The sequence below is a fragment of the Sorex fumeus genome, unplaced genomic scaffold (genome assembly GCF_029834395.1).
Source record: "Sorex fumeus unplaced genomic scaffold, SorFum_2.1 ptg000020l, whole genome shotgun sequence".
NCBI classification, from domain to species: Eukaryota; Metazoa; Chordata; class Mammalia; order Eulipotyphla; family Soricidae; genus Sorex; species Sorex fumeus.
Window position 1 is genome coordinate 2,435,702 of NW_026606077.1, and position 26,493 is coordinate 2,462,194.

The window sequence follows — 26,493 nt, forward strand, 5'->3', positions numbered from 1 at the left end:
AGAGACCTATATAAGTAGCAGTCTAGAGTGATATATATATATATATATATATATATATATATATATATCTCCAAACCACAAAGTTAACAACACAAAAAGCATGAGACCCACACTGCAACAACCAAACTTTCAATGTGTCTGTCAGTAAGATAGGATGGGGCTAGTGGGAGTTGGAGGGAAGGGAACCTGGGGACACTATTAGAGCTAAGCTAACACTGGTGGAGGGTATGCTAGAACACCGTGTGCCTAAAACTTAACTATGAATAACTTTGTAAATCATGGTAACTTCATTAGAGAAAAAAAAGTACATGTTTAAAAAGCTGAACTCCCCGAGGAAGAGATAACCCAGCGAATGAACAACCTTCAAACTCAAACTCCATTAATTTGTTCCTGTTTATCCCGTCATCAACTGACAATTCTCTCTTGCTAGCTCAGTCTCTGTTTCTCTCCGTGACTGTCTAGCTCGCTCCTTGTTCTATTTAGTTGTTTCTATAGAGAACACTGATAAGTGTATCTTTCATCATCTGTCAAGGGTATTTTTATCATCCAAAGAGCTATTCAAAATCCTTAGCAAAATCCTTATGACTGTGACTCCACAGTCTGACTAGACTCCTTTGACTGCATTTACCATCATTCTCCTCACTCATAAAGTCAAACTACATTTACCTAGGTCCTACTCCACTGTTCCATTACTACATTTAATATTTTTCTTTTTCTATTTACCCATTAGAGTCCAGTCCTTTATTTCACTCGGTGCATGTGCAAATATATTTATGCTTTCTGTTCAAATATAACCCTGAATACTAACAACTAAACCATAAAATTCGTGGGATGTCAGCATTGACATGAGCCAATAGCCTATCAGCCGTGAAAAAGCACAAATACTATTCTATATGAATTGAATAAAAAATAAGTATTTTACAACTATATGTACATTTATGAATAAGAAGTACAGATGCAAAGGGACACACTAATCTCACTTTGGTTCTCTGCCTGCCTTTTTCTCATATCAATCAAAATTATATATAGTATATATCAGCTCAATTTACCAACTGATATATTTTTCACAATATATGTGAATTCCAAATGAATCATAATATCAAGACTAAAATGTCTACTACACAGTAAGCATTATATAGATATGTCTATGTTCACTCTCATCTCATGTACAAATATATTTATACTTACTGTCTACCAGATACAGTTTTAATATTATAGTCTCTATCCCGGGGCTGGAGCGATAGCACAGCGGTAGGGCGTTTGCCTTGCAAGCAGCCAACATGGCCAGCCCAAGTTCGATTCCTCCGCCCCTCTCGGAGAGCCCGGCAAGCTACCGAGAGTATCTCGCCCGCACGGCAGAGCCTGGCAAGCTCCCCGTGACGTATTCGATATGCCAGACACAGTAACACACAGTAACAACAGTCTCTATCCCATAAAAACACTGTATATACATAGAGAAAAAGACAGAGAAGATTTAGCAGACATTTCCAAATTCCTTCATCCTATCATCTCTATTAGGAACACACCCCAGCAGCTCAGCAACACAAAGCCGAGTACCGATCCTCAAGCTTCCACAACCCCACAACCCCATTGAGCACTGCTTGCATGGTCAGAAATATTAAATATAAATAAAAATACCACCGTGCTCAAATGTGTCTTTGTCATCTTGTCATCTTGTACATCAGAAAGCCAGTGATTTTGATCTCTTGCCAATAATGGTTTTTCACACTTTTTCAGAATCTTCAATCTATAGAAGTTCTACCTTATGGTCCAGCCCTTATTTGTTGCATTAAAACAGTTTTAAAATGTACAAAATAAAATAGAATATATTGGCGTCATATTGTTTTCACCAATAACATGCTAAAAGAGATTCAAGGAAAAAGGAATATTAATGATGAGATCTATTATTAAAGGGGATATATTTGGCAATGCTACACATGCACACTTTTTTAATGAGTGAAAATACTCAAATTAAAAATATTTTTTGTGAGCCAGAGTAATAAAAAGGAACCAACATATATATAGCTTGTGTCATGTCAGCTCTTTATAAAATACAACAGCACCTAATCTCCATAGTTATGTCAAGTAGAGATCATAATGTTTATTAAACAGAACATCAAATTCAGATTCTAGGTTTAACTTAGTCAAAAAAGAACTAGGCTTATAAAATTAAATCATTCACAAATCAGAGTCATTTTTCAACAAATGAAGTCTATCAGACTACATATTTATGTTTTTATGCACACACATACTATATCTAAATATATATAATCATACATACGCACTATATACATTCATGTAATCGGCTGACACTACAAATACGGCAAGAACAAAATATCCCAAATACCTGGTGAAAGTTTTAGGTAACAAAGTACTTAAATTTGTTTGCAATGTGCTATATAGATATTTATATGCATATAATTTTATAAGCTAGAGTTCAAGATCATGAAATTGTCAAATTAAGTCTCTTCTACAGATTTTTCCTTAGTCTTGCTCATAGCAAGTTTCTAGTCATGTCTTGACATCTTATCTGTATATATACATTCTTGCTTTTTCTCCTCTCCTCAAAGAATTCCACTCTATTCCAATCTAACTGAATTAAGAAATTGTTCTTGTGATCTTGTTTAGCTGAATTACTTCATCAAAGTTCTTTTCTCCAAAGTCACTTCTGATATGAAGCATATCAGAGTTTGTGGGGTTTTTTTTTCACAGTCACTGAGGTCATATATGAAGGTTCTCATATCAATTTGGGCCATAATCCAGGATGTAACATATAATTTTTCATTTTTAATAATTATATATGGTAATTCATATAACAATTACTTATATACATTTTAAGTTTATTTATCTAATTTATTATGTATAATAAAAACTTAAAATTGGTATTAGTGATCTCTAGATTAATGTTAAGGCATATTTAAAAAGTAGGAACAGAGAAATTGCTTTCTTATGTTTGTTTTTCTTTTGTTTACTATTGCACTTGTGTGGCATAATAAAGTTCATTGTCACTGTCACTGTCCTCTCCTTCTTCATCGATTTGCTCGAGCGGACGACAAATGTGACATTTCTTTACAATTTTCTGTCTACCAGGTATCATCAAATGCTCTAGGCATCAGAGATGTACTACTACTAATCCTTGACCCTTCAACCGAAAGGGCTTTCATTCTAGTTCTCATTAAACAGCAACTACTGAAGGCTCCTGGGATAAAAGAGGAAGAAGCATATCAGAGTTTGTGGGGTTTGAAATAAAATAGTTTTGAGGGAACTTTACGACGAATACAAAATGACAAGTAGAAGACTACACTTGTTATGAAAAGTTGTGGTGAGGAAATAAAACAACAAATTAGAAATTATAAAAATGACAGTTACAATTAGTCCAACAACAAGCAAAAAACTTCCACCTTTCAGGCAGAACTCTAATACATATGTATTATATTGGGGATTTCATTCTTCTTGACATTGATTTCAACAACAATTACTCAAATATTTAAGTGAAAGAGTTAGAAGAGTATTTTTTAAACAATTGGACAAAATGTCCATGTCTTTTATTCAATGGCGAATCTTTAATTTATTTTATTATTTATTCCTTACTTTACATTTCAGGAAAATATATTTCAGCTTCTATAATTGTTAATCATCGGGAATTCAGCAAGTTTCTTAATAAATTTATGATAAGATATCACAACACTTAAGTTTCTTTCTGCAGTGACTAATTTTATGTATTTTCAGAGTGATTTCTAACTAATATGATGGTGTCTAAGTGTGGCTTATTTTTCTTTACACTATAACACTGGTATTGTTATATCTGAAATTATCCAAATATTTTTTTCTAATACTGTTAGTCTCATTCCTTCTCGTTTATTGGATTGGCAAACAATGTAAAAGTCATTTTTTTGTTTTTATTAATATTTACCTCTTTAAATAAGTGATTGCTGGGATTTTAACTAATAATACAATTAATTCTCACTCCATTGGCAAGAACTTCATAGTCCTATTTAAATTTAAGCAGGACTAATAAAAGTAATATGGTTGCATAGTCAGAGTTGGATACATTCCATTCCTGTGACTGAAAAGAAATCAAATTTTTGTAAATAGTGAGCAATACTTACAATTATCTCTAAATTATCACCAAGGGAAATTATTATTTTATGCCCTAATGTTTAACATATCTTTCATGTTTGTCAAAGCACTTGAACTTTTTGATAAAATTAGTACCTAGGAGAGGGTTATAGGGTAGCTCAGCTGCAAAGCTCAGGTCTTACTTGCAGGAAACATGTATCCAATACCCAGCACCACACATACAAAAAATAGAGGTATAGAGAGATAAGTCAGTGGTTTAAGAACAAGCTTTACATGCAGGAGGCCCAGAATCAATAACTAGCACCACGTGGTCCTCAGTGCTCTACCAGGAATGACACCCAAGCATCAATCACCAACTCAGTGAGTAGTTCCTGATTACTACCAAGAGTGACCCAAAAATTTAAAAAAATAGCACTTCATAATTTCATATTCTGTTGAAATACTAATCTGTTTCCATCCAGCTCTCTTCTAAATAGTAAGACCTGAATATAATTCTTACACTCCTGTCCAAAGCTTGAGATGAAATAATGACAGTTGGTATGAACATAGGCTTATTTGTGAGATTTAGTCAAACTTTAAAGAAATGGGTATGCTTCATGACTTATCTATAGACAGGTGTTATTGGTGAAACACACTGTAACTTTTCCAGGCAGAAATATGACCCTAAATGAAAGCTCTTCTCTATCCAAACGTAAGAATTTGTACTATACTGGCTGGATCACAAATTCACATATAACATTCAACTATATTTAAAAAATTAAGTCTGAAATATGCACATACAAACGTCTCTACCCACTGTTCTCTAATGCATGAAAGGATCAGAAAGAATGAGAACTACATGATAATTATACTGAAAGTCTTTTGATAAATTGCTTTTCTAGACTAATGCACTCAAGTATACAAAATTACTCCTTTTGTGAAATTTACAAGCAAAGTTATTGGCTTAATAATTTCTGAGATTCATTTATCACAACTTGAGAACAATTTGAATTTATTTTAGCTAATAAATATAATTTAAGATTATCATTATCTGTTACTTTATTTCTTCAGAATAACATGTTCAGAACACAGTAAAATTGCAGTTACAAAATTCAACCTTACAATATAATCTGAGTGCAATTTTTAGAACCATCAAAGAAATGCACAATTGTCATATTACCTCTTGACAGCTACTTTAGATTTTATTTATGCTTGGGGTAACAGTTTTTCCAGGAATTTTGTTTTATTTGGGGGCCATATGTAGCTGTACTTAGGGTTTACTCCTCTGTTAGTCTCTGGGGATGAAATGGGATGCCAGAGATCGAACCAAGTTGGTCACTTGCAACGGAAGTACCACCTGTCCTATCCCACTGGTCCCAGGATTTTTAAAAATTATATCCAGAAAACGAAAACAAATCTAAAGATGAAACAAACACCAATTTTCAGAGTCCTAATAATTCGAGACTACGTTAGAGCAGATGTCTCTCATTAGGAATGGGTTACTCCAAGTTACTCTGGGTAATGTTGGCTCCTAGATAGTTCTCTCAGCATCATCTGCAACCTGTGAAGTCAAATTTTCATGCATTCACTCCTCTGCTTTGTTCAATCTATTGCTTAACTTCTATTATCTTTCCACTTCTATCATTATACTCAATTCCTGTGATTTCTCTTTAAATCATGTAAAAAAAAAAACTGTAATAGATTTCTCCCAACCCTCCATGTTGGATGAGTATCTTCATAAATATTAGGTTGAAATCTTTATTAGGTAGTTTTCTCTTTAAAGTATTTTCCTGGGGACTGACTTTCATTCGTGCTATGTTTTTGTCTCTGTCACCTTGTTTGTTTCTGTTTGTTTGGCAACCTGACTACCTCTTCTAGACTGAAAATACTGCCCTTGTTCAGGGGATGTCCATTTGAGGTCGAAATGTAGTGCTTCCCCAAGCCATACAGGATAGGCATGCCCGGTGCATCTCCTGTGTGCACTACACCTCTCTCTCTTCATGTCAAGGCTGCACAGTGGATGGGGTTGTCAGCCCCAAATGGCTGCATTGTGGTGGACGGATACAACTGCAAAAAGAACTACGGGATGCTGAAAGGGAAATGCCCCCCAAGACAGACCCAGCAGTGGCTTCACAGTCAGCATGATGCACGCGGGTGAAAAGCTTGTAATGTCTGGTAGCCACATGCTGCTGGGATGCAGGGTTGTCATGTATGACCATACCACAGAGGTGGGAGATATTTCTATGCCCTTAGATATTTCTACACTCAAAAGAATCCTATATGTTAATACTAATTAGAAATATTCTTAACATATAAGTAGGTAGATTTTACATCTTTACAATATAAATATTCTAAGCCATGTGGTATCTTAGTCCCTTACATTTGATTTTGTTAAACGACCCTACTGCCATTTATTCATCATGAATAACTTTAATTTTTCAGAAAAATGAAAATTTGTGCTAAGATAAATACTTAAGTTACATATGAATTGATATGTGTTGAACTAACGTCACTTCATAGATGTTGTACAAAGTAAGAGCATAGAACCAAAGAAAAGAAGTGTGCTTTATTATAATGGTGTTATTTAGATGGTTTTTATTACTGTGTGAGTCAATATAGCAAATGGTTTATTACTTTTCAAAATATCCCAAATAAATTTGTTTTCTAGTTTGACATTTAAAATAGAAAAATACTTCTGATAATAAACATATTTTTTGTACATTTTCATCAAAATTTTTGAAAAATAGGAGCTGGAGAGAGATGGTACTATAGATAGGGTTGTTGCCTTTTATGCCTTTGACCCAGGTACAACCCCTAGTACTCCATACAGTTCCTCAAGTAGGAGTAATCCTTTAGCACAGAGTCAGGAGTAAATCCTGATCAGAGCCAAGAGTAGCCCCCCCAAAAAAACAAAATATACTTATCAAGAATAAAAACTTCAGCATAACAATTTTAAAATTATCAAAACACACACAAGTTTCAACTCACTGAAAATTTCAAGTTTTTGAAAATTACTGAGAAAAGCAAATGAAATCTAGGATAAATCTGGAGGGCTTGGAATGATAGCACAGTGGGTAGGGCGTATGCCTTGCATGCAGTCAACATGGCCGATACAGGTTCGATTCCCAGCATCCCATATGGTCCCCTGAGAACCGCCAGGAGTGATTCCTGAGTGCATGAGCCAGGAGTAACCCCTGAGCATCGCTGGGTGTGACCCAAAAAGCAACAACAACAAAATCTGGAGATGACAGGTTAAAATTTTATTTCCAAAACTATTTTTATTCCAATGAATGAAAATAGATAAACTACATCCTCCATTTCAATGATTTACCTAGTCATACACTATCACTTGATCCCTTGATCACTTGACATCCCATTACTCATAGATTTGCTCGAGCAGGCACCAGTAATGTCTCCATCTGTCCCTGTCACATACTAGTGTAGCCCAATGGCATCTGCTCATTCTAGGAACACAAAGAGCCTCAAACCGATTGTTCATGGTGACCATCCAGTAGGTGCGTGGCCATGCTATATTCTGGTGTCCCATGGAATCCAGTCGGTAATGGCTCTAGTCCAGTGGTCATCTCCAAATCTCATTACATGTTCATCCCATCTGATTTTTGACACTTTGGCAAACGAGACAGCATCTCTGATTCTTGATCATCCACTGAGGTCGGAAGACTGAATTCTTTCTCTCACTTAAATGAAGTGTGATACTCCAAGCATAGCTCTTTCGATTCCTCTATGGGAGACCCGAATAGTGTTCCCATCCTGTTTTTGTAGGGCCCAGGTCTCTGAGGCATATGTTAATACAGGAAGAACAGTGGAATCAAAGATATTTGCCTGGAGTCAGAGTTTCTTCGTCCTCTTAGCTATTTCTTCAATACTCTTGAAGGGATTCCAAGCCACTCTCTTCCTTCCTGCTCAACTCAGGTGACAAGTCATTCGTCATATTGACTTCTCAACCTAGGTACACATAACTGTTGCATTCGGAGATGACCATTCCGTTGAGAGCGAATGGAACATCAGGGACAAGACTGTTTCTCATAAACATTGTCTTTGTGAGATTCAGCTATAGTCTGATGTTTCCACACTCACAGTTGAAGTAGTCCAACATTTGTGCCGTTTGGCTAATGTTTGGTGTTATTAGAACGATGTCATCAGCAATGCGTAGGTGGTGTAGGTGCTGACTGTTTATCTTCACTCCCATTCCTTCCCATTCCAGTCATCGCATGATGTTCTTGAGGGTGGTACTGAGGAGATTCGTTGAATGGTATCACTTCTCTTGACATGGATGATCACTTTCTTGTAGAATGCTGAGATCTTGGTAGTGAATCCGTAATTCAGCTCACAGAGGATCCTGATGTACTGAGTTTGAACGCCCTATTTGACTAAGGCTTTGATGACCACTTCAGTCTCAACAGAATCAAAGGCCTTCTTTAAATCAATGAACGTTAGACAGAGCTGCATCTTAAAATCCTAGAAACCACAATGAGCTTGGTTATCGTGTGGATATGGTCGATGGTGCTGAATCCTTTTTGGAACCCGGCTAGTTAGCATGATTGTCCTTCATCTTGTGTTCTGCCAGTCCTATTCATAATAACTCGAGTGAACAGCTTATAGACGAGAGACAACAGGCAGATAGTTGCTAATGTTGTGGATGTCTCTCTTCTTGTACAGCCGTACACTATAGTTGAGATAATTTTCAAAAAAGAGTTCTGATATTACACAATAATGACCTTCATATTTAAATTAGATGATTTGTATTTTACTAAAATTATTTAAATAAATGGAATTTCACTTATTTGGTAACTTCAGTATTTCTAAAAATTATCAACATCTGTGTTTTAAATAAATATCTAAATATAATATCTGAGCCTATAGGTAGATAATCATTGCTATTAATGATCAGAATCTGAGCAATTTACGTGCAACTTCCCTGTAGCTCTGATAAGATTACCTTTTAATAAAGCCTGCTAAAAATTTGTCTTCTCTAACTAACACATTAAACAAATATTTATTAACAAAATCACTCATAAATTTCTTCTTTGGATGAAGTGATTTATAGATAATGTCTCTCAAAGTAATTTGACAACATTTTCCAGATTAATAAATTAATCTTTTATTTTTGTAATTAAAAAAGAAATTTAATTTGGAGAAAGGTTTCAAGCAGTGCTCAGGAGGTGCGGACCTGCTTCCAATGATTATCAGCCAACCTGACTTGCAAGTTCAATGCAAGAGTCAAAAATGTGGCACTACTCAGAGCTCTCTGGTGAAGAGGGTTGTCATTGAGGCTGGTGTGTAAGATTCTGGATTGTGACACATGAAAATATATGTAAGAGTAGGACAAGTTGAAGAAAGAACCAGTTAGAGGATTTACACAAATTATACAGAAATAAAATTAAAGGGTGAAAAGTTAAAAGCACTCAGAATATTTTTCCTCTTGATAACCCTTTAACTTGTGAACACATGCAACATACGCACACAAACACACACACACAAATAAATTAGACCCTGTAAAATAAAATTTTTTGGTGAATATAACCTTCTCACCATACTTCTTGACTAAAGAAAATTAGAGAGCACTTTATTGTAGTGTTAGTTCACTAACAAAAAGGTAACTGAAGGTAGCTAAATTCTTTGTTAATGACAGAAAACTGGGGCAAGTAATTGTAAATTTCAGACATAAATAACCTCGGTGATCACATTCTGTCATCAGCCTACAGTAAAACAAATTTATTTTAATGGTTCATATCAAGCTTGAATTTAAGATTCGTAAAGGTGTTATTTACTATTTTACTTAAATAAATCAGTGGACATACTCTCATTCTTGTTTTTTTTTTAGTTTTGTTTTTGCTTTACTATGTGGGGATATTATTACTGATTGTAAAGTTTATAACCTCTGAAACATTTTCGATTAAACTTTTAAATTAATGTATTATACTATTAGTTTGATGCATTTATGATATTGTATTAAATTTGTCATTTTCTACACTAGAAAATTGATTATATAGTACCTATTCATATTATTTAACATAAATCACACTTCTATTTTATCATTTGTAATGCACAGCTTAGAAGAAACATGACAGCAATTTTAATTAAATTGATAAAGAGACGACAACCAAATGTTTACTCAATCCAAGTGCTTAAATACTTTCAACATGAAGCATATAGTCTTTCAATGTCAAGAAGGAAGTTCAGCACAGTGATATATACATATATATACACATATATGTGTATGTATATATGTATATATAGAGAGAGGGATGGATGCATGAATGTTAGAATAAACTGTATAGAAAAATGTGTGGTACTAATGAAATATGAGGATATATTTAAATACTAATGAAAACTTCATGGTTACGGTCATGGTTATGGTCCTCCCGTTGTTCATCACTTTTGCTCAAGCGGGCCCAGTAACATCTCCATCGTGAGACTTGTTGTTACTGTGTTTGGCATATCGAGTATGTCACAGGCCGCTTGCCAGGCTCTGCCATGCTGGTGAGATACTCTCGGTAGCTTGCTGGGCTCTCCGAGAGGGGCGGAGGAATCAAACTCGGGTAGACCATATTGGCTGCGTGCAAGGCAAACGCCCTATTTCTGTGCTATCGCTCTAGCCCTAATAAAAACTTAAAATTATTTTATTATAATTAAAATTTTCTTACAATTATTATAATAAAAATTGTTCCTTTATGCAGCTTCAAAATATAAATTCAAAGAAGATACAATGACCCAGTGATAGGGCACCTTTCACCCTCATCTTGGCCCTCTACCTTCTATTCAGCCTTATAGAAAACAATTTGAATAAATAGATAAGTTTCCAGTACAGAGACATTTTCAAAAAAAATTAATATTTGAGATCCCATGTTACCTACAGTTAAATCTTGTGGCATTCACCTTATAAATGCAAAAATTCTATATTGGAAGTAATTTCTACTCCATTATTTATTACTACACTATTCATAATAGCCAAGCTATTAAAAAAAAAGACACCCAATAACAGATCATGGGATAAAGAAACTGTGCAAATAATTATAAAAGACTCAACCACAGAGCGATGCCTCAGCCCTCAATTCAGGCTGAATCTCAGATCCTAGGTATCCTGGAAGGGAGTGTTCAGTCCCTCTACCCTCCCAAGCAGATCTCTGGCAGCCAAAAACCTCCAGACCCAATCGCTGACATGCTCACAACAAGCTCCAACGAGCCTCAGCCATGAGTTAATATGTTGAAAAATTCATGTATATATGTAGGTTTTGTGACTGAAGTCTTGAGTCTCCCATGGAGTCCGGGATAGGAAACGACCCATCCTGCTGTTCTTCTGGGAACCTGGTAGTCACACCCATGAACTGCCTCTGGCACTGAACAAGCTAATTAACCTGCCATGATTCAGAGACTCATAAATAAATCTCAAAAGACATTAGCGAGCTGCAGAGATGTTTCTGGACTCCCAGGTCACCATACAGTTAAAAATTTAACCCCAGCGGTGTCACCATATCAAAAATTTAAAATTCCTGGAGTGACATCTCATACTTCACAGCACTGATATACCAGGAGTAGCACACCACATTGGATGGGATGTAAAGCAGAAGGCAACCAAAATCTATTAACAAAATATTAACACAAAAAATCTAAAAAAGAATTTCAACTTACAGTCTACAGAGTTATATTTATCAAAAAGGTTGGGCAGAAGAAAGTGGGAGGGGATTTTCACATGCTGGTGGTAGGTGTGGGATTGGAGCATTGTATACCTGAAACCTGATTATTGACAGTATTACAAATCCTGGTGCCTAAATAATTTTTGAATTTAATGGTAAAATAAAATGATGATTGTCCCTTAAAAAGTAGAAAAAGTTTAAAGAGCTGATATACATATGTGTATACACACATCTATATGTACACAGTAATCATAAATAAGTCAATTATTTATATTAAAATTATTTTTGACATTTAATTTGAAGTATCATTTGGCAATTGTTACATCAGTTTTCACATATATATTAAATTTCTCCATTCATTTGGGTTCAAATAATAAAAAACAAAGTGTCAGTAAGACAGCCTTTCGTGTTGTGTGCAGTTGTTGTGAGTTCACATTACAGAAGCACATGCATAGTTTTCATGTTATGTTACAACCGTTTCCTTCTTTCTACCTATAAAATTAGATATTCCATGGTGTCAAGAGTAACTTTTAAATTTTTATTTTAAACAGAATACTACATTTTACATCATTGTCATATGCTGTAACAGCACGTGAGTCATTCTACACATATTTGATAAAGATTTACCACATAGAAGAAGAGTTAACAGGCTTTGAAAGTAATATTAAAAAGCGTAAATTGTATATATTATTTCTGCAAATCATACAGATTTGCTGCAACAGTCTAAAAAATTTCTCCAACTGGAGTGAAAAAAATCTCATTATCAGATTAAAACAAAAGAAATAAAACATATTAGCATTTTCAATCTATTCATAAGTAATGGTACATATTTGTCAATAAAAATTAAATATCTGGGGCCAGAGAGATAGAACATCAGGTAGGGCATGTGCCTTACAGGCAACCAACCAGGTTTGATCCACACGGTCTCCCATTCCCAATCAGGAGTGATCCCTGAGCACAGAGCCAAGAGTAAGCCCTGAATACCATGATGTGTGGCCAAAATAAACAAATAAATAAATGTCATACTTGATCTCCTACTTAAAATATTTTTAAATCAGAAATTCTTTTTCACTTGTTCTTTTGATAAAGTCATATATAAATCAATTTGGGTCCAAAATTTGTCTCTTTGTCTCCCCAGAGAAAAAGTGAAAAGCTAAAATAGAATATCAAATGACATCTAATTTTTTTTACAAGTATAGTAATTGAATGAGTTCAACCATTCGTGGAACAGAGACTGCATAAACTACAAAGAGACAGATAATCTTCTATCTTCCATCCCTATTTCTAACATAAAAACTATTCTGGAACTGGGTGGCAATAAAAAACAATAAATTTAATGCAAAAGACTTAGGGCCCGAGAGACAGTACAGTTGGTGGGGCCCTTGCCTTCCATATAGCCCACCCAGGTTCAGTTCCCACCATCCTATACAGCCCTTGAGGCTTGCCAGGAGTGATCCCAAGTAGAGCCAGGAGTTATCCCCGAGTAGCACTGGGCATGGCCCCTCAAAATAAAACAAGTAAAATAATCCAGGTTTAATCCTAAAGGGAAGAGATACCTAGTTTTTCTAACCCTTAAAATAGATCACTGTATCACTGTATCACTGTCATCCCATTGTTCATCAATTTGCTCGAGCAGGCATCAGTAACATCCCCATTCATCCTAGCCCTGAGATTTTAGCAAATGCCACATTGATAAGATAAAATACAAACACAAATAACTACAAGGCAATGTATAAATATAGTCAGAGGGGCTACATTCTCTTTATTTTGGACCTCATTTCTTCTTTTTAGTTTAACCTATCCAGTGGCACCCATCAAGAATCATTTCAAATCCTGTTTTGTTTTGATTTGTTTTTAAGCTTCTTATGGAAATTTAACAAATTTTGGTAAAGTTTGCCAATGGATGATAGTGACAATCTACATTTTTGAAAACCAGAAAGACATTTCACCTTTGTCAGTTTTGTTGCACTATTGCTATTCCATATTTCTAACCCAAAAAAATAACTGGACATAGTTCAACATCAACATCTATCAATTCCTCCAGAATTCTGAAATGAGTTTGTCTAGCTAGAAGCTTGTAACTTAAAAAAAAGCAAGGTATGTTTATTATGTCATCAATTGGACTTCAATTCCTTAAACCATGTTTGTTATATCCTATATACAGTAAAGACCATTCTCTTTAATAGATGAGCAAAATAGCAAAATAAACTGGTTTTATAAACTTATGACTGTCATCTAATTTCTCACCAATTGGACTAAGCACTTAAGTTATCTCCTCTTTGCTCTTTTGTGATAAGAAAGGGGATATTTATGACTTGTGTTGAAAAAGGAACTGAAAACTACTGTGAGCATACCAAATTCTGCTGAAAAATAAAGACTGTTTTTAGGGTAATATAGTGAGAATATTATTGTTAGATCACATTTAATAAGAATAAGGAGAAAGGACTATGACAAGTATAAAAATATTCATTTCAAACAATTAAAGACCAAAGGTGACATAATTATAAAACAGGAACTAATGTTCTAACCAAAGCATGTTTTCTTCTTTAATTCTTTAATTAATAGTACTCCACTGTGCAGTATTAGATTTAAAAAAGCTTCATAATATCAGTTTTGTTACTTTTGCAAGGATGTAATAAAAGACAGACCAAAGAGATGGATGACTTGCAATAGATCCAATGCAATAGGAAAATCAGAGCCTTTAATGAATTCCTAAAACCATAAGAGCTCTAAAAATCTTTCTAAACTTTTACACATAAATGTAAAATGTAAAAACTTTTACACTCTATACTACTTATATTCTCAAAAGGTTAAGAAAGTGGTTGTTAGCGTCTTCCTTGACATTGGTTCCTTTGGAAGTAAGTCTAAATGTTTGTGAACTTTCAAATCCTCTTGTCACTTCCACATTTCTTTCCTTGGATTCTGATAAAATGCTATAATTTTATTTTAATGCAAAAAGTTCTTCAGAGAAAAGGAATTCACAGAATTCAGTTTCAATCACTGAATATTAAACAGGAAAACAAACATTTTAAAATGACAGAAAGGAAAACTAGTGTGAAACAGTAAACTTGGGCATTAAAGCAAAATGAGGCAGATTGATTCAGGTGGCATTCCAAGGTATTCTACACTAAAAATTCTGATATCATAAACCTGCTTTTAATATTTTGGGGGGTTAGTATTCTAATCCTATTGAAAATACCACAGGTTTATATCAGTGTGAATCAAAGAAGTGTGACATTAGGTGACAGGCAACCCAGACTAATATCATTCCAATATCTTTATTCAGAGAAAAGGAATCAACAGAGTAGGAGAAGAAAGAAGAGAAATGATTCTATCAGAGAGAGCTATTTGTAGGATGTGAAGCAGGGACTTTAATAACATCTCGTAGACAGAATGGAGAAAGGATCAATACTTTCATTTTTATGAAGAAAGTATCAATCATTAATTTTTAAGTAATTTTGATTTAGAACTAACCAACATTGTAAGAGGAATCTATGCTAAACTCTCAATCTATGCACTTTATAAGAACTTCATTAGTTTCAAATATTATCCAATTTTGAGAATAAGAAAAAAAATAAAATATTAAGAAATTTTTTTCAAATTTACAAGAGAACATGACAGTGATTTCCTTCACAACACAAGGAATAGTAGACAGTGATGTCCTGACTGGGTTAATGATAGCCACATTCTATGCTGCATCACCAATCAACTCATCTATATCAAATATTTGCCACCATATATTCCAATAGCTTTCAGTTTAACTGTCTTAAAAATATTATAGAAATAGCTTTAAAGTGAAATCAGAATGATTATGAAATTCATCTACACTTAGAAGTGGCAGATATTAATTGAAATTAACCAGCTTTATGAAGTTGAAAGAATGAATAGTATTAGAGACACAAAGTGTGATGAGAAGAGCATATTATACAAGGTAAGACACTGTAGCACTGTCCTCCCATTTTTTCATCGATTTTCTTGAGCAGGCACCAGTAACGTCTCCATTGTGAGACTTGGCATTACTGTTTTTGGCATATTGAATACGTTGCGGGTAGCTTGCCAGGCTTTGCCGTGTGGGCAGAATACTCTCGGTACCTTGCCAGGCTCTCTGAGTGGGGCAAAGGAATCCAGCACAGGTCAGCCCCGTGTAGTGCTATCTGCTAGTCTATCACTCCAGTCCACAGGATAAGGCATGAAAAAGAAACGGAAGGTAATATCCAGAGAAAATTCGGAAATTTGGAGGTGGAATTAATACATGCGCACTTACATACATAATGCATGTTTATATATGTATATATCTATATTTACATAGATCCAAGAAGTTTAAAGATAGTCTTTTATATTTCTATAGAAATTGGCAAGGTTGTGATTCCTTACACCTCACTTTTCATTATCAGCACATAAGAGTGACTATGTAATTGGGAGATTCAGCTCTGCTTCATTGTGAAAGAAAATAAACCACGTGGAAAATAATTCTTAACTCGTTTATGAAAATATTTCCACCTGGCAGTAGTGATATCAATTTAAGGAACTGTCCTAATAATCGCATGGCACAAAGTGATAGACGAGAGTTCATTTGGATTTTATTTTATTTTCTGTCATCATTTTAACATTCCTCTCAAGCTAACTCAACACTTTGCTAGGTCATATACATCATCATAAAAATCGTTTACTAACAAACAAAATCCCGGAGGTTAAACTCAGTGGCAAAATCCTGCCTTGCAGGTATGAGGCTTGAAGTCAGTTTCCGGTAAGAATTGCATTCTCTGGTGTCATTCCTGTGGCACTAGCATTGAAAGCTCCAGCACTAAATGTGTGCCATATCTGCACACCACAAATAAGTGTGTGTAAGCCATGCAACCAAATGTGTGGCCTCTGGTAAGCTTTGTAAACCAGGTACATGCACTGTAAACCTAGACATCAGAAGAACCACCGTCATAGCAGCAAAAGGAAAGGATCCTGGTTGAAAAGAATTCCACAGTACCATAGGAAATACCTCATGGTTAGACGTGCATGACTTGCCTCCTTGCTGAGTACAATTCAGTCACCACCCAGGAGCCCCAGTGGTCGCCCACACTGCCAGAGCCTGATTAACACTGCAAAGCAAGACCCAAGCACTGACCCAGATGGCCCAGTGGGCCAAGTATCTGTGGCTTCACTGAGCACTGCCTGAGAGCACCATTCCCCTCAAGGCTGCTTTTTTCGGTTTGTTTATTAACTTTGAAAGTCAAATTGAGACTAAATTTGAATTTTGATTCTCTTTCATTCCATAAGTTATTCTAGTGAAATAGTCGTTCCATAAGGAAGTTAGTTACTTTTCTAGTGTTAAAAATAAAACAAAAATATCGTAATAAAGCTATATTTTAAATGGTATATCTAAACAAAGCTGATAATGAAGCAATTCCCAATGTTATTAAATACCATAATTACTATTTTATTAATGAATTAAATGAAAGCATAAATATCTTTGTATGAGCCATATCAGAACTAAATTGAGCCATTGAAGTAATTAGAATATCCTGATTGAATTCTAGAGGTTTTCAACTGTCAAAGATAAATTCAGTTTTATAGGACAGTAAGGAAACAGTGTTGAATAGGAAGGCTGGATCATTAAAGTATGATTGCCACTTATTTCTCCAATGTTAAGAATTAAAGGGGAAATTGTCTCAGAGCTCCTCATCTGCTTCACTGAAATAAATTTTTATTTCAGTTTACTTTGAATAAGCCATGTAGAGAATTAATTTGATGTCTTTAATTGAGATGACACTGGATATTAGGTACTATGCTAAGTGGCTTGTAAACAGAGTAACAGCTGCACTGGTTTCTAAGAGCTTCCATAACACCATCATAAGCAGGGTGGCTTAAACACACACACACACACACACACACACACACACACACACACATACTCATTTGCCCATTTGCTCTCATTTCTGCTGGACAATATTTGTGAGATTAGGGAATCAACAGAAAAAGTTTTTCCTGAGGCCTCTTAGATGATTGTCTTTTACCTGTATTTTTGCATAATCTTTTCTCTCTGCCTCTGCCTATACCTAATTTTCTCTTCTTGTAAAGATATGAATTTCTAGATTAGGGCTATTTTTATTTCATTCACTTCGTTAAGAACCCTACAGGAATACAGATACACATTTTTAGACACAGAGAATTAATTAGAACTTTAACATGAATTTTGGAGTGCACAATTCAGTCAACAAAATAATATTCCTTCCCTACTGGTAAAAAATGTAAAAGTAACTATGTTTTAAAGCAGGATGACATAAAATTTGTTCAAATTCAAAATCAGAAGACCATAAAGAGGCTTAAAGAAGAAAGGGAAAAAAACAAGGTGTAACAGATAATGAAAGGTTTAAAGCAGAGAATCTCAATTTGGCCTATTCCCCTCTTTCCACAAAAAGTTACTCAGAGACCCATTGGAAAGTTGCCTTCATTAAAAGGACAAACAGAAGGCCAGAACAATAGCTCAGCTGGTATGGTGCTTGCCTTGCATGTTCAATCCCTGGCATCCCATAAGGTCCTCTGAGCCCTGTCAGGAATGATCCCTAAGGGTAAAGCCAAGAGTAAGTTCTAAAACTGCTGGATGTGTATCAAAAAGTAAATAAAAGGAAAAACTGAAAGTTCCCCATATATTTTATCTAAGGATTTTACTACATGGATCATTCCGACAATAATTGGGATGGAGGAAGAAGAAAATCATATCATCCATTTTGGAAAAACTGGACTTGTTTTTATCAAGATAGTATGTTGGCAGCTTTTTATGAGTATGTCAAAAAGCACAAGAAAGAAAATTATTGGAGTAGGTGCTGGATAGGGATTTTTTTTCTTTTAAAAATCAAACCATGCTCTAATTGACGTGGCACATTAGTTATTTGAAATGATAAAAGTCACTTGCAGATAGCGAAGTTGCAATGCAAAAATAGCAGTTTATTCTGTGTTCTCCAGTAAATATATCACAGGTTATAAAATTAGATAAATAGAAAGATTTAATTGTCTGTTCTCTTCCAAAATGTGACTTGCATTTGTGCACGATTTTTAAAAGAAATAGAATAGTGAGGCAATTAGAATTGCACCAGTCATATATCAGAAGAAAATATAGACAATAAGGATCTGGTGGTGACTGGATAATCCTTGTAGTAAATGTACATATCAAAGGGACAGAGACTGAATAGGAGGGCCAAGGAGCTACCCTCTGGGTAGCTGAAACTGGTCCCATTGTGCACCCCATTGGGTGCCCTGAGCACTCTTAGGAACGGTCCCTGAGCAGAGTGTGACTCCCTGAAACCAAAAATGAACAGGAAAATACTATGAAGACAGTTCTGTTTAAAGTGCCAATTCCAATTTATGGGCTGGAGTGATAGCACAGCGGTAGGGCGTTCGCCTTACAAGCGGCCAACATGGCCGACCCGAGTTCGATCCTCCGCCCCTCTCGGAGAACCCGGCAAGCTACCGAGAGTATCCGATATGCCAGACACAGTAACAACAAAGTCTCCAATGGAGACGTTACTGGGCTCGCTCGAGCAAATTGACGATCAACGGGACGGCCTTTACCTTTACCTTTACCTTTCCGATTTATGGGATACAATGATATAGTTAATTTGCTCTTATTATATGTTATCACTCAGTAAAAAAAAATGAGAGAAAGGTAATATTACATTTTCTGAAAGTAAAACTTACATGTAACTAACATCATTCTTAATAGCTAGTACCTATGAGAACAATAGCAATGACAGCAGCAATAACAACAAAATTCTTAATTTTAATTGATTTGATTTAAAAATCATTAGCGATTAATAGGAAAACGGTACTAAATACCATTCAATATTTTTACAGTGAAAATTGCTGCTTTCAAAGGAATCATAGGGAATGGGTGCTTCCCTACAATTTCTTGCATTTGTCTTTGATAAATAAATTAATTTTTAGTACTTAAAATCATGAAAACTCAGTAACACTGAAACAGGTGACATTAAAAGTAGCAAAAAAAGGGATTTTCATTTTGTTCAAAGACATTGTTTCAAGTGCACATTAAAGTTTTCTATTCTACTGCCATGGCAATCATTTAATTTTGCATCATAAAGTGTTTGGAAGATATACAGATCCCACATATCGTGCCATTTAGTACTGTCATGTTCAAGAGAAAAGTTCAGTTCAGTAAACTGCAAATAAAAGGCAAAAAAAAAACCCCATGAACTGTTCCATTATAAAATAATATCGTAGTACTTAAAATTGTAACACCACAGGGGGAAAAACATCTTTTGTATTGGTAAAAAGTGCAGAGTGATCATTCTTGCAATTATAAATCTAGGTGAAGACTTAATTTGGAAACAGTCTGATACCAAGAAAATCATCTTGCATGGCTGTGCTTATTTTTTGCAATCTGTCTGGAAGAGTTACGCTACATCTACAGTTGGATTTTCCCCTGAAGTCTGTGTTGGGAGACCCTGAAATGGAAACAAAGTAAATTCTGCCCTAAATCATTTAGTGGCTACTCCAGTAGAAAAAAAATGAGAATTAAATTAAGTGAAACAGATTTAATTAAACAAATATGTGTGCAGCAACAGAGTATATAAAACCCTGCATCTGACACTAGAACCTAACAAAATCTTCAACTTACAGATGTAAGTGTGCACTGCATACTATGCCTGTAACATAGACGCTGCTCTTGGCAGCTTCCTTTTCTTTGATGTCATTTTTTAATGAATCTTTTATTTGGAGGGGTTCTAGTTTTACATTAAAAATTCTCGACCAGAATCCCAGTAGAAGAGAAACCGCCAGTGTGACTTTGAAAAAAATGTATGTTCTCACTAATCTTAAATAGCAGGGTTAAAGGTCTTTTTTTTCCCACTCAAATCATATGGAGTCTACTTAAAATGATATTTATATTGCTTTTAACATGACTGTAGAAAATTTTCTTGCTATGTCTATGTACACACACATAAAATAAATTAACAATTGAAAGTTTATAGGGGAATAAACTTAAGATTAACTTTGTTTCAAGGCTGAGTGATTAACAAATGAAAAGTTCGACTATAAAAAAAAAGAAGTTTGACTATATTGCAGCTTGAGCAATATCACAGCGGGTAGGGCGTTTGCCTTGCACGTGGCTGACCCAGGTTCGATTCCCAGCATCCCATATGGTCCTCTGAGCACTGCCAGGAGTGATTTCTGTGTGCAGAGCCAGGAGTAACCCCTGTGCGTTGCCAGGTGTGACTCAAAAAGAAAAAAAAATTTAAAGTTAGGTATATATCTTTTCCTCATTCAAGAAAGTTCCAAAATGAGGGGTGGTGCTGGGGGTGGGTGGTGGGTGGCAGTGACAGAACTCACCATGGTATGAACATATTTTAATTTGATTGGCTTTTCATGTTTGTTTTTGTCTTTTTGTATTTGGGCTTCATTCAAGAAAGTTCCAAAATGGAAAGAGAAAAACAAAACAAAATAAATTAACAGAACCAGTTGTGGTATAAACATGCTATCTAAATTTTGATTTTTATGGGGGCTTGTCTCTAGGCCACACCCAAGATTGCTCAGGGCTTACTCCTGTCTCTATGGTCTGAATTCTCTCCCTCGGGAGCCTCCATGGACTACATATGGTGCTAGGGATTAAACTCAGGCTTTCTACATCCATGGCAAACACCTTTTCCACTGCACTATAGCTCTGGACCCAACCTATCATACTTTGATTTAAAAAAAATTGGAAGAAATTAATTAGAGAGGAAAGTAATTTGTAATAGATGTAAATAGGCTGACTTAATTAGGGGACAGTTTGACTGAAATTATATAGAAAATATTTTGAGAAAATAGAATTAGATAGGAAAACAACTAGTAAGAGAAAAGAAAACAAAATATATGCAGAATAAACAACTACTAGTAAATCTACTGCTTCTGAAAATTTTCTATCAATATTCTTTTTGTATAATATTCTTTCACCGTATCACTGTCATCCCGTTGTTCATCGATTTACTCGAGCGGGCACCAGTAATGTCTCCATTCATCCCAGCCCTGAGATTTTAGCAGCCTTTCCTTACTCGTATTTCCAACGCTGCCATATTGGAGGCTCTTTCATGGTCAGGGGAATGAGACCCATTATTATTACTAATTTTGGCATATCAAATATGCCACAGGTAGCTTGCCAGGCTCTGTCTTGTGGGCAGGATACTCTTGGTACCTCACCATACTCTCCGAGAGGCATATATATATTTATATATATATTTGTAAATATAAATATATAACATAATATATAATGTATATATTATACATAAATATATATGCATACAATATATATCATATATAATTTATGGTAAATGGGTAGGAAATATCTTATGAGGTGTCCTGGAAGATGTTCACTCAGATGTGATGCTCGGCCTGAGTGTGGCAGCGGTTGGGTAGTGGAGGTCGGTTGCTAGGGCTGGTTCCCTTGGGGCAGGGAGCACCCCGAGTGAAAAAAAGCCTGGCGCGGAGTCCATGGTATGGTTATGGGGGCCTCATATTATGCTTTCTTCCTGGAGAAGCAGCTCTGAGTTCTGGACCATGGCCGATGAGGAGATTATCTGGCACAGGCAGGAGGTGGCTTAGAGACGTGACTCCTGGGTTGCCAGAGACTGAGGGAAGCAGGCAGAGGACCTCTGCTCCTGGGCTCCATGGAGCCCAGAGTCCAAGGTCTCAAAGTTCTGTATATTCTTTAATTTTATTCTTTAATTCTTATTATCTTGATATCTGGTAACTATATACTACCGTTTTCCAGATAATTTTATCAAACCTCATATTGTTTATTGGGATAGATGTAATGAAGATAGCTCCTTTAAAAAGATTTATCTTTCTCAATCTTGGCATAAATTTTAACAACAAATTGCCAGTGAAGTCAGTAATAATGGTTAGTCTTGCTGAACTACCTTGAATACCCAAGACATTCTTAAAAATATTTTTTATATATCACTTGTAGTAGTAACTGAAACATTGCTTAGCAGTACCTACTTCTATAAGGATGATCTTCAACATCTGGTGTTAGAAATCTGAAAACCTGGTATATTCTATGGCACTGCTGTTTAAAATTTTAAATGACTGACACTTAGACATGTCCGGGGCTGTAAAAATTGTCATCTGTTGACTTTTGGAGAGCGATATTCCTCATATATCCCTTGTCCATATAATTTGATAAATTTTCAATCCCCAAACTCATCGTAAACTTTTAGAAGTTTCTGTGATGTTATTCCAACTTTTCAAGATAAATTTAAACAACTCAATTCAACTTTCCTAAAGTCTCTACTCCACATAGCCTAGAATGCCAGTAGTGTTAATGACATGATATTTTGTTTATGAGTCTTGAAATTTGATATGCATACAATAGTCAGTTATTTGATATTTAACATTCTGCACTTCGTATTTTCTTCTGTTTCCTAGTACACTGCCATGATCATAGTTGATACTGATTACAATCTCACCAAAATTCATTTTGCAGAATATTATTTAATTTTTCATTTTAATGTTGTTTTTTTAGTTATCACGTCCTGTTACCTCTAACTAAAATTTCAACTGAGTATAGGTTAAAGAGATAAATAAATGTAAAGTATCTCATAATTTGTTATATATCTACTACCTCATGTATTTTATATGTGTATTTTATTATATTATGATAATATTCCAAGCATATCTCTTCGATTCCACTGTTCTTCCTGCATTAACATATGCTTCAGAGACCGGGGCCCTACAAAAACAGGATTAGAATGCTATTCGGGTCTCTCAAAGAGGAATCGAAAGAACTATGCTTGGAATATCACGCTTCACTCAAATGAGAGATAGAATCCGGAGTTCTGATCTCTGACAACGCTCAAGAATCAGGGACGCTGTCTCATTAGCCAAGTCATCAAAAATCAGATGGGCTGGACACGTAATGAGGTTTACAGACAACCGCTGGACTAGAGCCATTACTGACTGGATTCCACGGGACGTCAAAAGATCGCATGGAAGCCCACCTACAAGATGGTCAGACTTCTTCGTCAAGACCCTGAATGATCGGTTTGAGGCACTGCAAGCTCCTAGAACGAACAGATGCCATTGGGCTACACTAACACGCAACAGGGATGAATGGAGACATTACTGGCACCCGCTCGAGTAAATCGATGAATAACAGGGGATCAAGTGATCAAGCGATTTTATTATATTAATAAATATATTGGGCTGGAGCAATAGAACAGCAGGTAGGGTGTTTGCCTTGGCTGACCCAGGTTCGATTTCTCTGTCCCTCTCAGAGAGCCAGGCAAGCTACCAAGATTATCCCACCTGTAAGGCAGAGCCTGAAAAGACCCCCATGACATATTCGATATGCCAGAAACAGTAATAACAAATCTCACAATGGAGACGTTACTGGGGCCCACTTGAGCAAATTGATGAACAACAGGAGGTAAAGGTAAAGGTAAAGGTAAAGGCCCTCCCGTTGATCGTCGATTTTCTCGAGCGGGCCCAGTAACGTCTCCATTGGAGACTTTGTTGTTACTGTGTCTGGCATATCGAATACTCTCGGTAGCTTGCCGGGATCTCCGAGAGGGGCGGAGGAATCGAACTCAGGTCGGCCATGTTGGCCGCTTGTAAGGCGAACGCCCTACCCGCTGTGCTATCGCTCCAGCCCTACACAACGGGAGAACAGTGCTAATAAATCTATTATACTGGCCATTTTATCATAATTCCAATAAACTCTAAGGTCAGGAAAATTATCCCAAAATAGTGCTGCTCTGTTTGCACTATATTGAGATTGTAGAGTTCTACCTTATCCATTTAACATTTTGATTCTGCTGACATTTTATGCATTTATTTACTATTTTTGTTTGTTTATGAGTTACACTCAACTGTGCTCAGGGCTTATTCCTGGCTCTTCACTCAGGGATTATATCTAGAAGGGATAGGGGGACCATCTGGGATACAGGGTCAGCCACGTGCAAGCTCCAGTATTGATAACTTTCACTAAATATTTCTCTATTTAATACTATTTTTTGAGTTTACTACTTGGTATTATTCACTATGTGATATTAAATTATGAAAGAAAATTGAAAATCTACATACTTTCATGCTCTGTGGTCAAATGCCTATGACTGATTTTCAGAGGCTAAATGCGATACTCACTAAGTCAGGAGCAAGAGAACTTTGTTAGTTTAGTCTTCCTTTTTCTCAGGGACTTCCCAACTTGTGGTCAGTGAAGCTGGGATAACTCCCATGACATTTGATCAAAAAGTTGGGCAGTTTAATGTAATGTATATAAGCGATATTGTCCAAATTACATCACCAATAAATGAAGTTCAAAGGATCTGCTCTAGATTCTGGAAAGATAGTAGAGTAGGCAGGGTGCTTGGCTTGAATGGGTACATCTTAGTACCCCATATGGTCTGCAAGCCTGCCAGGAGAAACCTTGAGGTCAGAAATAGAGGTAAGTCTTCAGTATAGCTAATTGTGATCCAGATATACATACATATATATATATGTGTGTGTGTGTATGTGTGTATGTGTACATACACAAATGACACCTCATTTTGTACACCATACGAATCATAAAAGACGACTAAGGGTCAAGATATATAAATCATTTACATTCTCAAAAAACGGAGAGTGAAGCTTAGAAAATCCTTCAAAAATAATGTAAAGAGGACCATAAGCTGAATCAAATTAATATTTACCATCACTGAGTATCAGGGAACTGCAAATCAAAATGAGAGTGAGATACCACCTCACACTAATGTAAATGGCCATTTTTTAAAAAATTAGGGAAAAAAGTGTTGGGAGGCATGCAGTTAAACAGCAGTCCTTATTCACTTCTGATGAGAATGGAAACTGCTGCAGCTTTTATAGAAAACACTATGAAAAGTTCTCAGAAATGTAAAAATAGATTTAGCATATAATATAGTAATTGTATGCCTTGGGATATATTCAAAGACTTAATTTGAAAATATTTATGCATACCTAAGGTCACTGTCATTTACTGTAGCCAAGATCTGTGGACCAAAGCAATCGTATAGCCAGTAGGGGATCTGCCTTGAATGTGGCTGACCCATGTTCGATCTCCAGCATATCACTTGGTCCCATGACTCTACCAAGAGTGATACTTAAGCACAGAGCCTGATCAGCACAAAGTGCACCTCCTCATATCCCTCCGTGCCAAAACAAACAGACAAAAAACATACTGTAGTCAGGTACCCAAGATACAACATCTTTAGTGGTCAACATCTCATGAGTAGATTAAAGATATATGGTATGTATACACAGTGGAATACTACTTAGCTAGAATAAAAAATGAAGCTTTTTCCTTGCTACAACTTGGATGAAATTAAAGTCTCACTTACATGTCTCATAAGGAGACATATAAATGCCATATTACCTCACTCGCATGGGATATAAAGAAAAGAAGGAAGAAAATACACAACAACCGATGAAAACAAGTCCTTATATTCTACCAACAAAACTGAGTTTACCAAGTAGTTGCAGGGAGAGTGGCAGGTGTTGGGGTGGGAGGAATGTCAAGGCCCAAGGAGAGTTCTGTAGGATTTTGTCTCTTTGGTAGTCAGGATGGTAAATTAAAACCATGTATATAAAGTATAAACATTAACACTCCAAGTTATAGTAATATACTATACTATTATCTGTAGTGGGCTGGAGCGATAGCACAATAGTAGGGTGTTTGATTTGCATGCAGCCAATATGGCCAACCCGAGTTCGATTCCTCCACCCCTCTCAGAGAGCCTGGCAAGCTACTGAGAGTATCTCGCCCGCATGGTAGAGCCTG

General features: G+C 35.8%; 1 protein-coding gene across 1 annotated transcript in view; it reads right to left on the reverse strand.

The window, feature by feature from the left end:
* CTNNA3 (catenin alpha 3) overlaps positions 1-26,493 on the reverse strand; it is a 1,757,578-nt gene that overhangs the window by 510,528 nt on the left and 1,220,557 nt on the right. The window lies entirely within an intron of this gene.